This window comes from Cygnus olor, chromosome 2 (genome assembly GCF_009769625.2).
Source record: "Cygnus olor isolate bCygOlo1 chromosome 2, bCygOlo1.pri.v2, whole genome shotgun sequence".
NCBI lineage: Eukaryota > Metazoa > Chordata > Aves > Anseriformes > Anatidae > Cygnus > Cygnus olor.
In genome coordinates this window covers 90,145,549-90,169,325 of record NC_049170.1, presented here as the reverse complement: position 1 = coordinate 90,169,325, position 23,777 = coordinate 90,145,549, and the positions used below count along the sequence as shown (strand labels likewise).

Sequence of the window (23,777 nt, the reverse complement as noted above, 5' to 3'; positions counted from 1 at the left end):
TTTGGAACAAGTCTTGCATTTTTACCTGCATGAGGTACAACTATCACCTTTTTTTATTAATGTTATCATTTTAAGTAAAAAAAAAAAAAAAAAGGGAAGAAGAAGAAGAAGAAGAAGAAGAAGAAGAAGAAGAGGAAGAAGAGGAAGAAGAATTAGGAAAGGAGAGGGATCTTATCCTGCACCAGTTTAAAACAAGCCATGAATCCAATCCATTCCTGTTCATCCCTGTAATGACTTGTCAATTCACTCATGCAAGCAATGCTCACTGTCCTCTTTTCTACTTTTCCAATTAGGTCTGGCAGAAACAGTCTGCTGCTTTGTCACAGTCACTAAGACTTGATTTTTCTGACAACAAAATATGTGTTGACTGAAGTATGGATTTCTGAATGCAAGTCAGCCAAATGATTAAAGCTGCTCCCTTTAAAACAATGATAAACTCTCACTTTCCTTACATGAAAGTACCCAGGCACCAGCCAGGGAGTCTGTCCACGTTTCATGTCAAGAGGTGAGATGCAACAAAACCTTAAAAGCAACCCTGCAACTACTGTGACATAGGGGTAGGAAGGTTTGAAAATGGGAAGCGAGGTTGAAAGCGGACCAAGCGTCTCCCCTCAGTTCTTTTACCATGTCCTCCCCTTGCTGCTTTAACCTAGAGAGGAGCAAAGGAAGGCAGAAAGAAGTCAGTCAGTTTGATGCTGAGCATTCTTTCTGCTGTGAACAGACAACCAGCACTGTTACCACCACATGTGCTAAAAATTAAACAAGTGATTCCTTCTGAAACATGTTCTTATTTTGAGTTTAATCACATTTTACACATTCCCACTGTCCTTTTCCATTTCGCAGAGATTGCTTCCCTCAGCTTTTCTAAAGGCATTGCTTTTGGAAGCAGCACAAGACAACCTGGATTCTGCATCGCCTGGCCTGCTGTGCTCTTGCAGTAACTCTGAGAAAACCCCTGAGTCAGCACAATTCCAGAGCTCAGGTTCCTTTGCAAATCACTGGTAGCAAACAGTTTTGCAAGTTTGCAAAGTATTAGAAGGACACGTGCTACAGTCGGGAGTCACTGCTTTCCTACCCCCAAGCAGCAGCTACAAATCACATTTAAAAAAAAAAAAAGAGGACAGTGTGAGCTGCTTTTCCAAGGGCACCAGCCTCACCACCACCAGCAGTGAGCGAGCAGAACTTGGCACGGCTTTCCAAATGAGGGCAAATAGGATTTTTCCATCCTGTCACTCAGTATTACAGAGCTAGTAAACAAACATTTTAATTGATATAGCTGGTGTTTCCATCCTTCAAATAATCTCTGTCGACCCATCACTCTAGGCTATATGCTGCTAACTTGGTGACTGCAGAGCTCTACGCTGAAACCCTTCCTGATTCTTCTGCAAATTGGAGAAAAGACTTGCACCTGGATTTTAGGCGATGCAGAATGAACACACGTGAAGTATTTTAGTCAACAACCTTTCACAACACACCTTTTTCTCTCTCTCAGAGAGCGTTCCTTAAATCAGAAATACTATACCTCTTCTTTAAATCCTGGAAAGCATTCAGCTTCCCTTTTCCATCACAGTTCATTTATCTTGCAAGAAGTTTCTACGTGCTTGCTACAGAGAAAAAAAAAGTGTGGAAGGAGAAAAATTTCATTGTAGCTGCTGTTAGCCTCTGGACCCCACTTTCTGCACATGCAGCACCACAGAGAAGCTTGAACTCGGAGCCTTACAGGAGTACCGGCTCAGTGCTAAACACTTCGGCCACTCTTCCCATTGAGCTTCACACCTACAGTTATGCAAGTACAAACAAGGGCACCGCAAAATTATACTGCTGTTTTGCTCAGGATTTTACAGATCTTCTCCTAAAACTCTTTTCTGAGTTTTATGACAGTCTTCAGAAACATTTCAAACCCTGGCAACAAAAGAATACAAAACCGTCTAATAAATGTGCCCGAAAAACAACAACAACAGAAGTCATGCAAATAAGGCTTGTGCAACACTAATATGTCTTAAATGTGACAGCACTGATATTCAAGGAGGACTAGAGAACAATGTATTCATTTAACAGATTTCGTGTGACTGCTCAGCAGAGCACTGCAATTGCATGCATTTGGGCATGATACCCATCAAGGTGGCTGTAGTGTTACATTTGGAGAGGACCGACTCTTAATACTGGAAGGAAATGAAAGGAAAGTGATCAGCTGGAAGTTGACTAAATGCTGTGCACCTACTGCTTGGGTGCATCCCTCAGAACCTGAAACACTAGCAACCAAAAAGACGCACACCTGGTTTCTTGAGGATCTCCTACAAAGCAGCCATTTTCAATGAGATACCAGATATGCGTGCATTATTTTTGTTCAATCTATGCCAAACTCGCTCCTTAATTGAATTATACTTTGAAAATAAAATTTAAATTTGAAAATCATTATCATATACTTATGTGACCAAAACCAGAATGCCTGCAACATATCATTTGTTACGGCAAAGCACATACTAGATGGATACATTACACTGCAACGTTTCTGTAATAACTACTGTTTACTCTATTACAAGGGAGGATAAAAAATATGGATGTGAACACAGCTACAAATTATTTCTCTTTTTCAGAATATTCTCCTAACATAGCATCAGCCTACCAGCACTGCCAGACAACATTACTCAACTGTTCCCAATGAACCCACACCGTTTTTTACTCATTTTGTGTTCTGTTGAGTGAGTCGTTCTTCTCCAAACTGCTAGGGTTCAAATACGGAGGTTTATACACAGGGCTTGTTTCGGTTTATACACAGGGCTTATGGATAACAAGAGAGAACCTTTACACACAAAAGCTGTTTGGTCACTGATTATCTGTAACAAGTTTTTTTAATGTCTTTTTTTTTTCCTTCCTTTAGCAGCAACTTCATTTTGCATCAGCAAGACAGTCTCACCACCCCGTGAATCATAATTCACTCATCACCATGTACAGGCAATCTAACCCTTATCTCACTAGTCAGTACTGGTTCCTCAGTCTAATTTATTACTTGTTCTGTCTGAAATATTTAGACGCTGGTTAGAATGAGGAATTAGTATGGGGAATTTTCACACATGCACACATTTAATAAGGCCAAGTGACGTGAAGACCATGGACTGGATCCAGTTAATTAGGGTCAACGTGCCAACTTCTGCATCTGTGTGCAAACTCTCAGCACAAGCATTTGCTAGACGAAGAGGGTCCGTAACACCTATAAAACACAGTGAGTTTCAGAAAGCTCAGGGACACTTCTGAGGCGGAATTCTTTTTTTGCAGCCAGATGCGTGAAGGGAGCTGAGTGCTTTCTACCTATCCTAGCTCTAGATAGCCTTTCCTGTAAGCCACACCTTTCAACCTGAGGCAAAACCAAAGCACAAGAAGAACAAGAGAACACGGAGGCAGCAATGCATCCTCCAGAGAGGCAGCATCTGTGGACACCAGCACGTCCAGTGACTCCGTTTCCAACCCTGGCTTGTTCTGCTCTATGACACTGCTGTCCACCAGATGGATCACATTGATGGGAGGCAGACAGCAGACAAGTCTGAGCCACGGAGCCAGGCTTTGTGATCGCTCATATCCTGTTTTCACCCATTGGCAGGCACTGCACAGGTCTTCACTGAGCTTACAACGTGAAAAAGTACCGTCGCCAAAGGGTGAAGTAAGAGTGACAGTACTACTGACAGTTTTTACAAATATCGGAAGACACTGCAGTGTATTTTACAGCTCTGGGTCTGCTGCTTGGCCCAGGCTTTCACTCATGCTTTCTGTGTCAGCACAAGGACAGGGCTGCATCCCTGAGGCCACATCAGGATGGTGAGGCTGTGCTCCAGCTACCCCGGGACACAGCTTGGGCCATCCTCCTTTTGCTGTGCAGGTAGAAGTCAAGACAACCGAAACAAGAACACCCCATTGTGATTACTTGTGCCTTCCTGACCTTTGTTTTTAGATCAAAGGCTTTTTTTGTTTGTTTGCTTGTTTCATTTTTTCAGTACATGACAGAGTGGACAAGTCTGGCAGGACTCTAGAGCCTACTACAAAAGAGCTTGGAAGAAGATGAATGCATAGGCCCGATGTGAATAAGATGACTTGCAGTTTTGCAGACTGATTCTTCTCACAAGGTTTTGGTAGTGACAAAAGCCACCTGGAACAAACTGCGTTCAATTCAAAATTATTGCAGGAACAACCCTAAGAAGGAACTACCTTTTCTAGAGGGCATGAAAAAGGAATAATAAAAAAAAAGTTTAATGCAATACAACATGGGAACAAAAACTATTTTGCTTAGGAGAGGTGAGCTGTACTTAAAATGTGCAAAAATTTACTTTTTTTCTGAATTTGGACGTGCGATGGGGTGGAAGCGTCTTCTTTCCAATTCAGCTAAGCTGAAGTTGCACAAGATTTTATCTCAGAATGATAGAAAATTAATCCTATGAGATTTTACCTTTCAGTAGATAATTCTAATGATAGCAGCAACTTGGAAAAAAAAAAGAAAACTTCATAAAAACACGTCAAGAGATTTAGTTGCATCTTACATGTGATCTCTGATTAGTCTATGTACCTAAATTACCAAAATAAGACCAAAATAACTCAGGTAGGATTATTCAACAATGATAATTGCATGAACTATCATTCATACCTAAATGGCAAAAAAGTCTTCCAGTATGCAACGTTGCAAAATCAGCTGTATGCTCTCTGTTGTTTTTTAGTTGTTATAGGGGTCACTATGCTACTGACTATATATTATCATTAGGCTTTGGCAAGAGCAGGCATTGTATCATATTATAGTATATTGATATATTACACAGTATACTATACTATAGCACACTTTTGAAACTCCTACCCTTTTAAAAGACTCCTCTCACCATCATCCTCAAAGTTTTTAAGTCAGAACAATCAAAGCATTTATTAAAACATACAAATGTAACAGAGGAAAAGGCTGAACTTCTACACTAAGAAAATGACTGGAAAAAAAAAAAAAACACAACAACACAAAAATCAAAGAAACAAAGAGCACGTGTGGTTCATCACCCCATTCACTCCCACTGAGGTGGACAAGGATTGCATGTCAGCAGCTGAACACGACACTGGGGCTAGGAAAAACCACTGGCAAAGTATGGAGGGGAACAACAACAAAAAAAAATCATAGAAAAGATTAATAGCTTCTCCAAAAAAACACACTAAGCTACAGAACCGCATGTCAGTTCCAGAAAAGATAAGCAGCCATTCCTTTTTACTTACAACCAAAGTATAGTCTAAGATTTCAATCTAGCATATAGCTGTGAAAGAGCCATATAAGGCAACAAAGTAGAACATGAACAAAAAGGCTCCACTAAATACATTTCTAAACATTTCATAAACAAAAGGCTATTCAAGAAAACGGACTACTCTGTATTTTGAGAGGCCCTCATCAAGACACCATAAATAAATAAGACTCGATTTTGAAAACTTGCTTTAATTTTGCAATTCTAACACTAGAATTCCACACAAATCCATGGTGCCTTAAGAAAGAAGACATGCAGACTGAATTCCCTTCGATTTTATAGCTTTGGCTTCTGCAGACAATGAAGTACTCATTTGCTAATTCAGCTGCTATTGCCTTAATTGATTTCTTGTTTTCTCAAGAAGTCCAAACTCTGACTTGCTAACAATAATAATTGTTACCCCAAACGGAAAGCAGCATTGATTAAAACACTTCTCGGGGAAGGCCATTGTCCCCTAAAATGAGAAATGGTGAAGGAAGCATTTTATGAATGTTAATCCAGGTCCATGGGTACCCAGTCCAATACTCGTAGGTTTGAATAGACCAGATTCACTCAATTACACTTCCATGCCTCTCTAAAGTAACAACAATGATTCTCTCTTTACCATTATTCTGGTCTGGCAAAACTTAAATTCATTTATGCAGGTTTATTGCATACCCGAATTCCTTCCATCATTTGCTTAATAAAATATAAATCAAAACAAAACATTCTGGCGAGCATGCAAAAAAAGGAATAATAAAAGTAACTTGGAATAACAAAGCTTGACTAAAAACACAAACAGTGCTAAGAACACTAAAATCAGAGACAGCAATAGGAGACTGTCATTTTCCCTCCAGTCTCAAGGCGAAGCAGAGATTTTTCTTATAGACCAAAACCTGAGAACACCATCCTTTAACTCAATTTTCACACACTCTTCAACAGACAGTATGTGAGCGTACTTAATAAATGTGATTTTAGTGACTATTTCATCTTTTAACGCCTGCTGCAACTTGAATCTGGGGTATGTATTTATCCTGAAGCGGTAAAGGAGAGCGCATTAATGCCTCATACAATGTAAGGAATGCTGCTGTCTGCATAGTTTACGTTTGAATGGGGACACTAACTCCTACCTGGAAAACACAGATCGCAGAGCTCACACCTTGCCACATATATAAACGTTTGACCCTGATACCTGCTGAAACCTAAGAAAGAACCAGTGCAGTCAACGATGGCCAGATTTTCAAGTGTTCAGCATGGAGTCCTTCGCCCCCACTCTACATGGCTCCTTTAAGAACTGGGCTATTTACCCAGTGCTTGAAGCAGTGCTGCGAAATCAGCTCTAAGAGCTAGTGTTGCAATGATACAACTTCTCAACAACCTAGGACCACCGGGGCATCAGGCCCAGTCAGCACGGGTTCATGAAAGGCAAGTCCTGCCTCATCTCCTTCTATGACCGGGTGAGCTGCCTGGTGGATGAGGGAAAGGCTGTCGATGTAGTTTACCTAGACTTCAGCAAGGCCTTTGACATGGTCTCCCACAGTATTCTCCTGGAGAAGCTGGCAGCCCATGGCTTGGACAGGTACACTCTTTGCCGGGTTAAAAATGGACAGTCGGGCCTAGAGAGTAGTGGAGAATGGATTGAAATCCAGCTGGCAACAGGTCACAAGTGGTGTTCCCCAGGGGCTGGTCTTGGAGCCCATCCTTTTTAATATGTTTATTGATGACTTGTATGAGGGAATTGAGTGCACCCTCAGTAAGTTTGCAGACGACACCAAGTCGGGGTTGTGTTGATCTGCTGGAGGGTAGGAAGGCCCTGCAGAGGGACCTGGACAGAACAGGTTGATGGGCAGAGGCCAATGGGATGAGGTTCAACATGGCTAAGGGCCGCGTCCTGCACCTTGGCAACAACAACCTCATGGAGCGCTACAGGCTTGAGGGACATCGGCTCAAAAGCTGTGCAGATGAAAAGGATCTTGGGGTGCTGATTGATGCTCACCTGAACATGAGCCAGCAGTGTGCCCAGGTGGTCAAAGAGGCCAATGGCATCCTGTCTTGTATCAAGCACAGTGTAGCCAGCAGGACCAGGGAGGTGATCGTCCCCCTGTATTCTGCTCTGGTGAGGCTCCACCTCAAGTATGGTGTTCAGCTTTGGGCTCCTCAGTACAAGAAGGACATCGAGGCCCTGGAATATGTCCAGAGAAGGGCTACGAAACTGGTAAAAGGCCTGGAGCCCAACTCCCATGAGGAGCGACTGAGGGAGCGGGGGTTGTTTAGTCTGGAGAAGAAGAGGCTCAGGGGAGACCTTATTGCTCTCTACAATTACCTGAAAGGAAGTTGTGCGGAGCTGGGGGTTGGGCTCTTCTCACAGGTAACTAGCAATAGGACTAGAGGGAATGGCCTCAAGTTGTGCCAGGGGAGGTTTACGTTGGAAAATCACCATCCATGGGGGTGTTTATGGAAAGGTTGGCCGTGATACTTAGTGACATGTTTTAGTCGGTGATATTGATGGTAGGTGCACGGTTGGAACAGATGATCTTGGAGGTCTTTTCCAACATTAATGATTCTATGATTCTATGCTTCAATGGTAACAACTGAACTATCAGCCTGAAAAACGCTTATTAGCGAGCATTCTATGAACAAATGAAATTGTTGTCCCCAGTTTGCAAAATGCTCTTCATGTCTTTTGCTGGGATAAAGTTAATTTTCTTCACTTGAGGAACACAAAACGCTGTGTTTTGGATTTGGGGTGACAATAGTGCTGATCCCACCCCGATGGTTTAGTTGTGGCAGAGCAGCGCATACCCAGAGCCAAGGGCTTTTTGGCTTCTAGTTCTGCCCTGCCAGCGAGGAGGCTGGGGGTGCAGCAGGAGCTGGGAGGGGACAGAGCCCGGACAGGTGACCCAGACTGGCCAAAGGGATATTCCAGACCATACGGCATCGTGCTGAGCAATAAATATGGGGGGAGTTGGCCAGGGAGGTGGGGCCGCTGCTTGGGGTCTGGCTGGGCGTCGGTCAGCAGGAGGTGAACCATTGCATTGGGCATCACTTCCTTTGTACTTTTTTTTTTTTAACTATGAACTTTATTATTGTCCCTTCCTTTTCTGTCCTATTAAACTGTCTTTATTTCAACCCTTGAGTTTTTATCTTCTTTTTTTTCCCAATTCTCTCCCCTATCCCACTGCGGGGGATGGAGGGCAGTGCAGTGAGTGAACAGCTCTGTGGGGTTTAGCTGCCTGCCCACTTCCACCACGACGCCTTCCGAACCAGTGCCTGCTTTTGGAGTTCCTGATTAGCATACTACCAACGTGTCTCTCAGCAGGGCACAATTCTTTGCCTTTCAACTTCTCTTGCAACTTTCCCCTCCTCTGGGCCAGCGCAACAGAGGGCGACTGTTGGAGGCCCCCAAGGTCCTTAGGGCCTGGAGGGGGGACGCCCTCAGGCTGAAGCTCCTTCCCATGGCAACATGGCCATGTTTGGCTACAGGTGTGGGCCACCATCACAATGGCCATCACAGCGGCCTGCTTATGTCACAGCAGCCACCACCACCGCGCCTTTCCTTCTGGGCCTATAAATACAGGAGCCTCGCAGCCGGCCCACCACTTGCGAGGCTTCGAGGCTTTCAAGCGCAAAGGATGCTCGGAAGCAAGAGGAGCCAGAGCAGGAAGACGGGTAGCTGCCCATCATTGAGTGCAGCAATGAGGAGACTGGTGTTGTTCTCAGGCCCAAGGAGGAGGCTGCGTCATCGGAAGAAAAAACGGAATAGGAGGAGGAAGATCAGCTTACTCACAAAAGCGATGGCCAGCGTCCATGTGACCAGTGGAACGCAGAGCGTGGCTGTGAAGCCAGCAGGGAGCAGTGCGAGGCCCCAGCATCAGACAAAGCAGACCGGGACGACCAATGGCTATTCTGGCAAGACCGCAATGGCCAGCGTCCATGTGACCAGCGGAACGCAGAGCGCGGCTCTGAAGCCAGCAGCGACCAACGCAAGGCCCTGGCATGTCTTTTGGACAAAGAATGGTGTGGGACCATGGCCCGCCAATCGTCCTGCCAACAACCAGGGACATAGGCATGTCCATCTGCCAGCCAACAGGGAGGAGCCCATGGACGTGGATCCACCACGAGATGAGCAAGAACCCATGGAGGTGGATCCACCACGAGATGAGCAAGAACCCATGGAAGTGGGTCCACCGCTGAGAGAATAAGCATGGAGCTACCCTGGCATGTCTTTGGTGTCCACCGTCAGAGCCCGGCAAGAGCATCGCAGGAGTGCCCGGGCAGCTCCCTACGTGCGGTGTAGCCTCCGCGCCCACCACTAACTTGGGCAGAACCACCAGACTGGATGTCTTGCAGGCTTGCCTGTAAGACATTGTGTAAATAAATAATTCTTTTGATAATTGTTGAGGCTTGTGTGAGCTCTTCTCATGTCATCATTCTCGGCAGTAAAAGCTGTGATAGAGATAGAAGAAGGAGATGGTAATGTAGCAATGATAGTGTTTGCCTTCCCAAGAAACTGTTACGTGTGATGAGCCTTGCTTTCCTGGAAGTGGGTGTACAGCTGCCTGTCCATGGGAAATAGTGAATGAAGTACTTGGATGCATGGATTTCCTTTACCTAGTAAGCTGTCTTTGTTCACACTCATGAGTTCTTGCAATTTCACATGTGCAATTCTCTCCCCCAACCCAACTGGGGAGAGTTAGCAAGTGGCTGGGTGGTGCTGAGCTGCCTGCTGGGTTAAACCACAAAATTTCCACACCTATCCTAGACAGCACATCAAATTTAAAAAATAATAATTAAAAAAAGTGAACTAACGTAGTCATTTACGTTGCTCCTAAACAGCACAGAAAAGCCTGCCAGAGAACTTCCCTCTGGCTCTCCAAGAACGAAACTCCCGATCCACACTTTGATTCAGGTGTTGCTCACTGACATCCTACTTCTAAAGCCTACCTGCATTTAGGCCTTTAAACATTAATGGAAATTTGTCACATCGGACCACAGCAGGACACAATTCTCTCTTTCAGCCTGTGTATTTTCCTTTACTTACACCAAGGGTCAGTGGGTAAAAGCTGATTATTGAAATAAACATACTATCTTTTCTAACTAAAATGCTTCTTTACCTTCCAGGTAGTAAGAATCTTCAGAGATAATACTATAAATAAAAGCTATTTTCTACAACTTTTCCTACCTGATCCAGCTCATTTTGATTCTCAGGATATTTTCCATATATTCTTTCACAACTACTCTAGCATATTTAGATATCTTCCGTCATTTCTGCCATTTTTCCAAAGTCAGCACAAGCATCTCACAAAATTTTGGGAGATGTGAACACACTAAACTGAACAGTAGCAATGTGGATTCAGGGTGACTTACGTGAATACGCTAAATTAAACATTTGACTGGATTTCTTACTGTCATCACTTCCCAGTCCCAATGCTTCTCTTGGAATCGCTTGACTGTTTGCTTCAGAGGGGTTTGGCAACGCCTGCAATATTGTACTTGGAACATCAAAGTCAGTATTTGGTATTTGGTATGCATCCGTACGGGCCGAGCACTGGGAGCGGCCTCAGGTGCCCACAGTTGATCGCAGCCCCACAGCTAGCCATGGCTGGGGCTTTCTGCCACCGGGATCTTGCTTGAGGGGGACCCTACGGTGCTCATCCCCTCACCTTTTCCCCCAGTCGCACTGACAGCCACTGATGGGGCCCAGATAAGCCAAGCCAACTTCATTCAACCCAGAGAAACTTCTCTCACGGCTAAGCTGGCCAGATGCCAACCTCTCCCTGAGCAATGTGCGATGCAGAGGAGGACAGATGCTTTGTTAACTACTAGATAGGGCCAGACTTTTTTCAGTGGTGTCCAGCAACAGGACAAGAGGGAATGGGCACAAACCGAGGCACAGAAAGTTCCAGCTGAACATCAGGAAACCCTTCTTTTCTGTGAATGTGACAGAGCACTGGACCAGGTTGCCCAGGGAGGCTGTGGAGTCTCCTTCTCGGCAGATGTTCATAACCTGCCTCGATGCCATCCTGTGCAACGTGCTCTGGGTGACCCTACCTGGTGGGGGATTGGACCAGATTATCTCCAAAGGTCCCTTCCAACCTCAGCCACTCTGTGAGTCTGTGATTCTATGGCCCCAGAAGGAGAAAGCAAACATTTCGGTTTTCATGGGGGAGACACTCAAATATTAATAATCAAAGAATGCAGAGCTTGGCTGGTTCTAGAAATGACCCTTAACCTTTTATTAGTGTTCATGCTCATAAATTTCAAATTGGCATTGTCTTTTTAATGCTTCTGTGTCAAGGAAAGATTTATCAAGCTGGCAGGTGAAGGATTCAGGTCCTGAACATGAGACCACCACGTAGAGATGCCTTCACTGGAAGATCAGTCATACACAGAAGATTGCAGGAGATTACAGTAGTGCTGCATAAAGCTCCACAGTCTGCTATGATCTCTACACAGCGAACTTCATGTACGTGTGTAATCTCATTTTGTGTTTAAAATTAAGCACCAGTATAAATCTGTTTCAGATTCAAACCTAAAATACTTGCTATACAGAAAGGGACAACAATTTCAATCCTCTGAAGTTTGCAGAATCACATGATAGCAGCACAGGAAGATTAATAGGCGTTTTAAAATATCATATCTTTCTTCTCACTTAGATATTTTATTTACAGTTGAACCATTTTCCCCTTCTCCTGTTTTTCATATTGGTTACTCCCTTATGAAAAGCCAAAATATTAACCTGTACTCTGCCCAGTTTGAAAAAGGTGCAACAGCTGCCATTCTCTCTTGTAAAAAAAATAAAAAATAAAAGAAAGAAAGAAGAAAGATAGAAAGAAAGAAAGAAAGAAAGAAAGAAAGAAAGAAAGAAAGAAAGAAAGAAAGAAGGAAAGAAGGAAAGAAAGAAAGAAAGAATGAACGAACATGAATATGAAAAAAGGAAACAGCTGTACGATACTTCTGTTATGCCCTATAAATATTTGGCAACCCACTCCAAAAAGAAATTATACAAACATTACATCCCATTGACAAGAAAAGCTGTAGAACAGAAAGATCAGTTCTGGCTCTGCAAGCAATGTTCTGCAGGTGTTGTACCTGGCACCTAGTGCTCGAACAATGTATGTCATTACTTCCAGTACCATCTACTGCACTGCTTGGACGTCAAAGTGTGCTTTACTTTAAGGAACACTTTTTCTAAACTCTAAAATTGTGAAGAGTCAACTACCAATTATCCTGTGATACACTACAGAAACGCTGAAAGAAATAGTAACAATAGCTTCAGTTTATCGAAATCCTTCATTGTGATCGAAAGTTTTCTCCTGCACTGCATTAAATAATAGAATACCACATATGCTATAAAGCTGGAGATCAAATGATGAAAATCTAGGACACAGATGTATGAGTAAAACCCTGGTTTTAAGGCACTAAGCCAAAAGGTAACCATTTCCAGGCATGGGACTGGACTACAAAAGTCAAATGAAAAAATAAATGAGTAACCATTTGCCACTGTTTGATGAAAAACAGATTAAAATCAAACTAATAACTGAAATTGGTTAGTTAAGGCTTTACTATTAATTCTTGATTACAGACCGCGCTTTCAGAATTCCCTGTGCCACTGCGTCCTTTTGCTGTTTGTTTGATTTTTAAAGGGGAAGCAAGAGGAGAAGTTATGTTCAAAAGCAACTTCACTTTTTTTCAATACCATGAGAGCTAATCCATTGCCATTCATTCTCACTATCCGTCAAGACCCGCGGCTGATAAGAGCCAGAGCCGGAATATATTTCCTTCAAGGGAAAAGACACAAACTTCTCAGGGGAAGCCTTACGTTAGCAACAGGGCTGTAATCCAAAGCACCCTTTGACAGAAGCAAGCGTACTAGAACAAAATATGTTTTAAGAAATAATACGTAGATATGAGTCTATTCTATTTTAAAACATTCTTCTAGGGAAAAGCAAAGAAACAAACAAACAAGAAAAAAAACAACAACATTTAGTTGGAAAATATTGGGTATTGTCTATCCCTCATAGTGTCATATTATCTTACTCTTATACTCCCTGCTCCCAACCCGTCATGTTAAACACGGGAGCATGGGCTTGGTCCTACAGCTGCAGGGTTAATTTTCAATCACACTGATTCTCTGGTTCACCTCACCTCATGGAGTGGTACTGGAACTGGAAAGGGGAATGCTACAATGGTCATTACCACCTTTTGTTTTCTATCTACCCCAGCTAATGTAATTTTTTATACAATGTGCCACAAAGGTTGCTGTGCCAGCAGCTTAAGCAGAGCCAAGCACACCAAATTTTAATTTCTCTCAGTGACTCAAGGCCATGCCCAGCTTTGACAAGTTAGCAATTCTATTCAGGTTATCAAATATAGTTATAGACAAATATTTGAAATGAAAAAGGAGATCTAGTCATCGTATGAAATAGTTTAAAAAAATAAAAATATAACAAAATTGCTCAGCTGTTGATACAGCAATTAAGAAACAGATGAGAAGACAGGGTGGGGAAGACAAGGGCTGCCCGCAACGGGAATGCAATGGGCTGCCTTGGGAGTTCCTCTCAGGAAACCATGTTGAAACGATAAACCTCCAACACGGCAAGCAGGATCACTACTCCGATCCTCTGCTGAAGTACAGAGCCAAAGGATCAAATTAATTCCTTGTGTAACCCCGGTGACTTCAAAGGAGTTAGCCCAGAGACAAAGTTGGCTTCAGGAATTTTAAAATGGACCCTGACCAACTCTCTCTAAGCAGGGCTCAGATGCGTGGCTTCTTGTGTTACAAAACTGCTTTGGCTTTGTAATGTTATTATGTCCTTTATCAGGAGTTTTTATTCATACGGAATGACTAAGGAACTCCAAACCAGTAGCACCACCTGATTAATATCAACCACTCTTCAAAGCATTTGTCTTAACACCAGGGGTTGTTGCTTTTTCAAGCTGGTGGGTCTCAGCACTGATGACTTCATTGTGTGGTCTGTCTGGTCAAATTTGCTGCTGAAATCCAGCCTTTAGCAGCCGAAGGGTAATATTTTAAGTTAGTCATGAGCAGGATTTGAATGCTAAACTTGACCTCTCCACCTTTTCCAGTGTGTATATTTCTGTGCTTCCTCTGCAGCCTCTGTATGCCCATGTGCGGTTCTCTTCTTACTAGCTGCCAGAAAGACAAGATTAATGTTGCCTTGTCATGTACCAATAGCCACCAGCGAAACATAAACAGCCAAAAAGCTGTAATGACTTCTACTTATCTTTATATAAAACGGGATTTATGGTGATTGACCGCATTTCCAGCAGCCAAAAGATGTGTATGAAGTGATTATACAGTCTGACTGCTCTTCCCTGCTTCAACTTTAATTACAGTTAGGGGTGTTTTGGACTAAGCACTCAATTTTTACATGTCTCTCCCCTAAATGTTCAAAGCAGTGCTCCAGACAAAAACTACCCCTGCAGCCAAAAGTATGGCTTTAACATTTGTAGATGCACTGCATAATGCTACCCTATTTAATTACTGGGGAGGAAGGTACATTCAGCATGTATAAGGGCATCACTGCTGGCCCCAAGAGCATCTCCACAGCCCTTGTAATATGGTCTGTCGGATTTTTTCTCCAGACCTGAATCAAACTGTAAATTCCCCACCCTTTGTCTTTACCTCCTAAAGCTTTGCTATGCTAGTGTGGGTGGCTGAAAGAATTGGTTGAATCTGCTTTTTCTTCCATGATGCTTCTTTCACTGCAATTTTTCTACGTCTCTTATAGGATATTCTGTTTTTCATCAAACACAGACAGACTTTCAGACTGTGCTGCTAAAGCCTGGTTCAGCCACATTGTAGGAGAAGAAAGTATCTATAAAAAATGTTATAAAGGTAATAACCCTCATTAAGAACATCCGTTCCTGGCATAATTTCAAGTTTTATAATGCATTTTAACCAATCTCCTCATACAAACTCATTCAAATTCATACAAATGCACAGTCTCATAGCAAAAATGAGTGACTACCAGCAAAACAACTCATTTAACAGGCAGCAAAAGGGATACAAAATACTCAGTTTCCATACTCCAAGTATATGCAGGTAGCATGTACAGCGAAGGATCGATATTCTGTCTCATTAATGAACTCATTACCTCTGGCTCGGTGCTTTCATTAAGTACATCTGGCTGCATTAAGAAAAGCATGATGTATATTTTATACATGATTTTGTTCATCATTTCAGAATTATATGAAAATCAGTTCATAATGGAAGGCAAAGCTGGAACCGATGAAGACAGAAATTGCTCTATTAAATCAGACTGGAGGCACTATCATTTGACAGCTGCAAAACCCAGCTGCTCCAGAGCAGGCTGCAAGACCTCCATCACAGACAGATGTGGGATAATCAGCCAGGATCCTGAGGTGCATCTTGATCTCTAACAGATAAGAGATTAGATTAAGACAGATAATGGTTAACTAGCTCTTCATGAACGGTAACCAGACACAGATTTACAGGGGAAGGAGGAAGACCCAAGGAGGGGGTGGGGGTGGACACACGACTTTAAGCCTTTTCCTTGGCTATTTCTATGTGCCCAAAAGCTTAGCAGAAGCAGCCTCAGAGCCACTGGCTATCAAACAGGAAGAAAAGACAGACGTTTCCTTCCACCTCCCCTCCAATTCAGGTTTGGAAATAGACGAGAGCATCCTAGGAACATGGGGATGTCTGGAAACTCCCTGCGGACTAATGATGGGGTGGGTGTACATGCTCCTGTCTTACTCAAAAACACCCCTATAGGACCTACCAAGCTTTTCCCTGCTTTCCACATGCTCTGAAATACTGAAGGAAAACGAGGGGTACCTAACAGTGAACTGAGAAAACATTCTTCTCGTCCTGATTCAATAAATCCATTATTTGAAATCATTGTCTATATTACAAGCATGCAGTAAATAAAAATTAACTGTAATTCTCACATACCTCACGAGGGGAAAAAAAAACAACCCACATGTACCTCATTTCCTGATTGAAGCTAATCATTTATCAGTTGCTGTAGTGCTGTTATCTACTATCTAAATGACATGGAGAGTTACCACTATCAGTGTCCTAGTACTGATATATTATCCCTATCAGGAGTAATTATTTGGTTTCACATGCAGAGTTTCAGTCAGTATCTGGGGTCTATGCCAATATGCACTCAACATCAAATAAAAGGGCAGTCATGATATAAGCAGACCTTTATCGCTCTTGCAATAACTACCAGTAAATCTCTAAGAGATCTGTGGCTTTTCTTTAAGGCTTTTAGCAAAGGAATCTTTACAAAATAAAGAAAAAGTCTTTCCAATGCTAATAAGTTCCTGAAGAAAGCTGAAGCTACTCTTTTCAACCATGTATCTAATCATCCATGGTTTTAGCATACGGAACTTTTAATAATTCATTTCAAAACACTGAAGTACCTTTTGAGTTTTCCCTAGTGTTCCAGATGAACAAATGCTAGCAAAGTTCATCATAATTCTGTAAAATAAACAGGAATTTAGGTGACATGTAAGCTGAAATGCCTTTGATTTCTTCAATTCCATCAGCCTGACCCTCTGAAATTCCTAAAATGGAGCTATTAATAAAATCTGTTTTCCAGTAAAATTTGGTCTTTTGCTACCATCTATTTTAAGCAGCCGGGGGAACAGTCAGGTTTGGTTTGACCAAATCAAATTTGACAGCTGTAACTCTCTGCCTCCAAAATCACGGGAAGTTCACTGAAGAGGGGACTAATAACAGGTATTTTTGTTGTTTAGTTGGCTTGTTGGTGTTCCTCCCCTCTCCCCCCAGGTAAAAAAAATTTACTACTTATCCTTCTTCCCACAAATATGAAACGTATCTCTCTCAGACCAGCTCAGGAAATAGGACTGTTATTGGGCAATATAATCTGAGTAAATCAGGCATGTGATGTATCTGTGGAAAAGCTGCATCTCCAGCGACTTCGAGCTCTACCAGTCTGAATTTTAACTTTCTAGCCAATTTATTTGGGGATTTTGGGGGGTGTTCATATGGTATGGATGAGCCCAAACCTGTCCTCCAGTTTCTTCAGTCTGGGACCAAGCAGCAGGCAAACAATTCATTCCCATTTATACGAAGATTTTATTCAGTATAATAAATAAGCAGAGGAAACAACTGAACTCAAAAGAATCATCTGCATTCGGGTTCAGTTTGATATGTCTCAGTAAAACCAGATGTCTGAATCGAGCACTGCTAGAAGGCAGACATTTCCTGTGAAAGCATCAGGCTACCCCAACACTCTTCTTTAGAAAAGCCTTCTTTGTGGCTTCAGTCTTATCAACGATGTAAATCACAATCTTGGCACTTTGGTGCCTTCACTCTGAAATACAGCTGAGCAGGAACAACATCAGTTCAATTTTTAAGGAAAGTGGAAAGAAGCAGTGTTTATGTCTGTACGGGTGGCCCTGAACGAGCTGCCTGCCTGTGCTAACCTACCCTTATGATGAGTTTTGAGTTACTCTGACACTTCATGCTTTCACTAATGCCAAAAGCTTATAAAAGAAAGCAAAAACATTCTGCAAAAAGGAGGATAGCATCTACCAAATGTCTCCTTTCTCTAGGTACGTCAGAAAGGCAACTGTATTATCCTCTATCAACTTTCTAAAGCGGCAAAAGACTTTTAAAATACAAAACGTAATGGTGTTCTAAAATAAGTAAATATTCATTTTCAAGTTCCTAATTCTTTAGTACGAGATAAATTGAACATTATCCAAGCTCTAAGGACTCCATAAGGTTAAGATTTAGAGAGACACTTTTAGCAGTGGTAAGGAAATACTTCTACTGAAGAATCTCTTCTGCAGGAGTTAAATCTTTCACGTAACGTATGCCAAGAGACCACAAAGGTAGGAGCTTATGTTCGTATTATAAATAACGATGGCATCACTTACTAAGTGCTACATTCTTCAGTTCCACAAACCTGACAAAACCAGAACGGCTGCTACTGAAACATGATTTATATCGTGGCCTTACTTAAGTGGAATTGTTTCATGACCTGTTAATGTATGTGGTTCTGTGCATGTGTATATGCCATTACGTTGTTGTGATTTACATATGTATATATGCACATGCATGCATGCACATTTTGTTAGGAATGAATCATACACACTTCAGAGTAAAACTAGATTATTTATTTTGGAAAATGGGTGGGGGGGTGCTTAGTTGGTTCTGATTTTTGAAAGAGATGGCAGCACATTGGACATGGTCACGTCTGGAATAACCAGGAATGAGAATCCTTACGAAGAATAAGAAATATAACACACTCTCCAAAACCTCTGAATGATATACGCTGAACAAAATGTACGAAATGTATATGTATACATATATTACATGTATATGAAATGAGATTCTCTAATATGATGAACTTTCCCTTCTTTTCAGCTAAAGTATTTTAAAGTGAACGTTGTTTATATCGGAATGTGCCACCTATTCATTATTTTACCCCTTTTTTCCTTAATTGTAAGCAAGACCCAAGATGGCTCAAGCAGAAGAATAGTGATGCCCAAATACTATTCATATCTACATCCAACTGGGAAAGGAAGGACTGATAACATTGTATCATTTTTTAACAAAGAAGAAAGGAATCTGGAATTTCTAGGAACTGTATCGCCTAGTCAAAGATGGAATGAAAGTTGAAGATATGTCACAATATTTCAAATACTTCTCAAAAAGGCCTTTTTCTGCAAATCTTGTAATACATGCTATTTTGGTACTGTTTTCATTATTTTCAGTCTAAGAAATTCTCTCTTTCCACTCAGTAAAATTACTGATGGTTGAAAGGCATGACCCACACTACTCATCTTTCTCACTCTAACCTTTACATGTGTACAGAACACATTCTGATGGCTTCTAACTAAGGAAGACAATACTTATAATTTATGGCATTTCTGCAAAAGAAGTATTTTGTATGGTATAGTATGTTATACGTATGTTATAGTATGTTGTATGTATAGTATGTTATACTATATGTATCGTATGGTGTAGACAGTGGCTCATGTAAACTCCACCTTAATCTCCAATCTGCTATTCACAAAATCTTTTTTCCCTCCATATACTGGAGCTAATACATCACATTTTTTTTTCTTTTTTTCTTTTTTTTTTTTTATGCCTAGGGTAGTAGTAAGCATGTTTTAGATTTTTATAGAGATTGAGCATGTCACTACACTTGCTCACAACACATGTCAATACATAGATAATTATTCAGCCTGTAATTAATTTTTTTTTTTTTTATCCTTTGGGGGATTTGCATAGGCATTAAAATTCAGTGTCTGTTGCTGATGGTTTGAGAGGAAGTTACAGGGGGCAGTGGGGGCAACCTGACAGTAGCTGTTTCAATTTTGGTTAATACTAAGCAGCAGTCTCACTATTACCGGTGTTAAAACAACATAGTGAAATACACTAAAATACGGATATTAACGTTGTAATATGTAACTTGCATCTGCTATTACTATTTCCCTTAGAAGTATTCCCTATTATGACTAATTTCTCTATGGTTCCCTCCTGATGCCTACCATTGTTTCCCAAACATTGTATTTTATTTATTTGGTTTTCTCTGCACTGAGTATATCCCACAGCACACAGTGCAAGGAAAGGATACATCTCACTCCTCCTTTCCAATTCAACTGCCACAGCTGGTGGTGGTAGCACCTCCACTGTTGACAGAGAAGCTGAATTTGTTGCACTTGCATCTCAAGGTACCGTCAAACACAGATCCTAAACCAATTGCCCTGTCAGCTGCTTCTGCAAATGATTTCACAACTACACAGCCAGATCAAAACATTAAACAAATTTCCTAGCTCTTTGATCACCAGGCTTGCCTCCATGTGTACGTTCTCCTGCTTGGCAGAACTCACTTCATCTTTCTACCTGAATATCTATTTGCGTGGTACTCAGGGCTTAATACACGGAGTGAAATTTATTACATACTGAATAATACACATAAATTTTAAGTGTGCAGGGCAAAAAAAAAAGATCAAACATGGGAAACTTTAATAACAATAGAAAATGAAACTACATGAATCTCTGTGCAGAATGTCTAAAATCCCTCTCCCAAAATTTAAAATAGATAACTTGACCATAGCTAAGTGAACCAATGACCAGGCTGCCCATAAGTGACAGATGTAATTACACTGTGAATTTTCTGATCTAATGATTGTATTACATATGGTAAAGGATGATGTTTACTGTCTGACTTGTGTTATCTGATTTGCAGAAATTCAAGCAATCTTTCTTTACATGTCAAACAGAAGGCATGTGTACTTCAGAAAGACCTTTTCACATGTTGTCTGCTCTAACTCAAGAACAGTTGCACGTTCCACTTAAGAAGGACTCTAATGGACATGGGAATTAACAGATTTTTTTTTCATTGCCAAACAATTCCTAAATACGATTTTGTGCTGTAATATAATCAGTTATAGAATAATAGCAAAATTAAAGATATCTGTTAACCAGATGAAAATTAAATAAAACAGTAAGAGCTCTCATATAGGTTCAGAACATTTACTCCAGTTACTCCTAAAAATCTGTTCATCTGCTACTGGACACTTATGTCATCATACATTAAAAATTAATAAAAAGAAAGAACAGTTTGGCTTCTTTCAAGAATCAAGTGGGATGGCCGCTGAGTTCACTCAGAGGGAGCTGAAGTGGAAAGCAGTAATGATTAACAAAATGAATGAAACCTACATTGTTTTCTGTGAACTTACTGATGATGTAAAACATATTGATATAAAGCACAAAAAATAAAGAACATAATGACCAGAAAGTTACTTCCACATTTGTTAATAGACAACACTGACATCATCCCTTATTAAGAAGCAAGAGCTGATTACATCCCAGATCCACTGCAGTTTCAACAGTAAGGGTTTGGCTTTATTTCCAGCAGTCCTTATGTATATTGTCCTATAAAACTTGCTTTCTTTTGCTGGTGGTATTTCAGAGTCCTCACGACACAAAATGCATTCTAGCAGCACAGAGCGTTAGTTTGCAATCAGAAAACTGGCACAAATTTTAATAGTCTGTCATTTTGGCAATTTTCTTCTCCTTTTTATTTCTTGATAATATAACAGTGCAACCATGAAAAGTGAAAGTATTATCATTTTAGACACTATTTTCTACCAAAGAAGTGTCTTAGGAGGGTCTTAAGCAGACCAACAGTCAGGTATTTAAAAAAGGAATTCATTTTGCACGTCTGGATAAAGTCATTTTCCAATTAATTTCATTATCTTGATAGAGGCTCTTTGCAATGAACAAAATAATTATGGTTTGAAGATAAAAATCAGTTAAGAGTAATAATAAAAAGTTGGCCAGAAAAACTACCCAACACAGGTGTGCTGCCATAATCAGCATGTGTTCCTGCAGCACTGGTATGTGGTTGGTTGTGTCTGGGTGAAAACTAAGGAAAGCTGATTAAGGCAGTCACAGATCAGAATTCCACTTTGCATTAAATAAACTTTTGTTAACAACACTGGACAAACATCTCAGTCATTTCTCTGCTCATGTGATCGAGAAGAAAATTCCTCCAGCATCTGTGGTCATGACTGCAGCCATGGAGGACCCCTGGCTAAAGAAAAATCCGGGGTCTTGATCAATCTTCTTATGGTTACCCAAATGACTCCAGGTCATCCTGCAGATACAGGTTCCACAGGCATGAGGAGCTGATATGTTTTCAACCGCTGGAATGCCCTGAACAACAAAACTGCTCTAGATTTGACGCTCGTGATGTTCTGACAACTGAAATTTCTTTTCATTTAATGAACTGAAACGTAAAATCAATTGGCGATGCCAGCTATGGAGGACACAGGCCCTTGCACCTGCAGCTCCCAGAGCCTCCCATCCCACCTGTCAGGCTGTATACGTGTGCTTGTGTCTCTGTTTAGTCTCCAACACACTTACAGGCTGCTTTTCTCTTTTGTTTTATTCTTTGAAGATACTCAGTAATATTTAGGAGATTTGCCATGCTGATTTTGCAGGGCTATGCCAGAAAAGCTTAATAAAATGGCTGAAACATCATCACTACATGTGGAGGTGGAAACAGTAGCTATGAACCGCATTTCTGCATATGTCTTTATCTGCATGTTTGACACAACTAGAAACTTGGATTCAGCTCATTTTTACATTTTAAAACCTAATTGTGAGACCCCACTAAAGCTTCCCCAGACCCACAGACCTCCAGTATTTCCTTCAGTCTCCTGTCACTCTCTTGGCCCTTTCGAAAAGGCCTGAAGGCCTTCTGGCACGCTGTCAACAACCTCAGACTCTGCACGCCTCCCCAACTGCTTACCTGGTCTTCCTGGGCTTTTCTCAAAGACTGAGTTTTAATGTTAAATAAAGCTCTTTCTCCCTTCCATTTTTCTGTTCTGAGCCAGCTACTTCTTCCCCCATGCCCCAGAAGAAGTAGATTTTTCTGCCTCAAAAGTGGAGTTGCCTGACATTTCTGAGGGGAACTGGAAGATACTTACACCTTCATTGGACCCTCACTGCATAGTAATTTTACACAGATTTACTGGCTCAATTTGTTGTTTTCATTTCTTAACTGCACTTTCCTTTATATGCAGTTGGATGACAAAAACTGTCAGTTTTTGCAAATGGCAATACCAGTCCCAACACCACTTCAATTGCTTTCATCTCAGGAGACTTAGTGAAATTGTTAAGCATCACTGACTAATAAACAGAAAAATCTTGCGATATTTGGATACATTTTCAATACTACACAGACAAGGGATTTTTGATATTTTCTGGAATCACCACAAACATTTGATATGGTTGTCTTCCTTGTCTTGTAAGACCACAGTAAGTCCTGATAGGCAGCAAGTCCAAGAGCAAACATGCATCATCAAATTGTATTTCTCTCACTTAGGCAATTGAAGTATATTACTTTCAGAAGACAATATCTGGACACAAATTAAACTGAACAAATAGATAGGCTTGAAGGTCAACTCAGAGATAAGTACTAGTTTCACTGCAGTCAAAATCCAATGAGATGTTGAATGGCAGGAACGAAGACGAGATTGTTTTGGCTGCACCTCCTTCACATGCAAGAAAAGATAGACAATTCTTTGAAATGTGGTTAGAAGGAAACAGTGGGGGTATGTTCAAACCCTGGAAGCTGAATCAGAATTTCTTGTTCCACTTTGAAACATGAGAAAAAGCATATTCACTTTTGAAATCGGTTCTGAATTTCAGCAACAAAAAAAACAACAACAAAAAAATGGCTTGTACAAAAGAGCCTGACAACATCATAAGATAAATCTGAATGTGACAAAGAACACTGGTCCCTGTTCTTCTCCTCCTTTTTCTTCACGAGTATTAGACGCAGAGCAATGCCGACAGCTAGAGCAGCAAGTGATTAACTCCAGCAGAAGGAGCACAGAATAACACAGCCCTAGCTGTACCCCATACAGTTTACAACTTTCTGGCTGTCTAGACTCAAGAGAGTATATGATTTATCCTAAATTAATACCACTGCTGCTAGATCTGGCATTATCACAGCTCGGCCACCCCACAGCAAGCTGTCAGAAGAGCAGACC

General features: G+C 41.3%; 1 protein-coding gene and 1 long non-coding RNA gene across 11 annotated transcripts in view; one reads left to right on the top strand and one right to left on the bottom strand.

The window, feature by feature from the left end:
- Nucleotides 1-23,777, bottom strand: part of FHOD3 (formin homology 2 domain containing 3) — a 396,018-nt gene that overhangs the window by 258,036 nt on the left and 114,205 nt on the right. The window lies entirely within an intron of this gene.
- Nucleotides 3,149-10,019, top strand: LOC121065835. The gene is made up of 3 exons (XR_005817346.1): nucleotides 3,149-3,159; nucleotides 7,498-7,502; nucleotides 9,417-10,019. It is a non-coding gene; the product is annotated as an uncharacterized LOC121065835 (long non-coding RNA).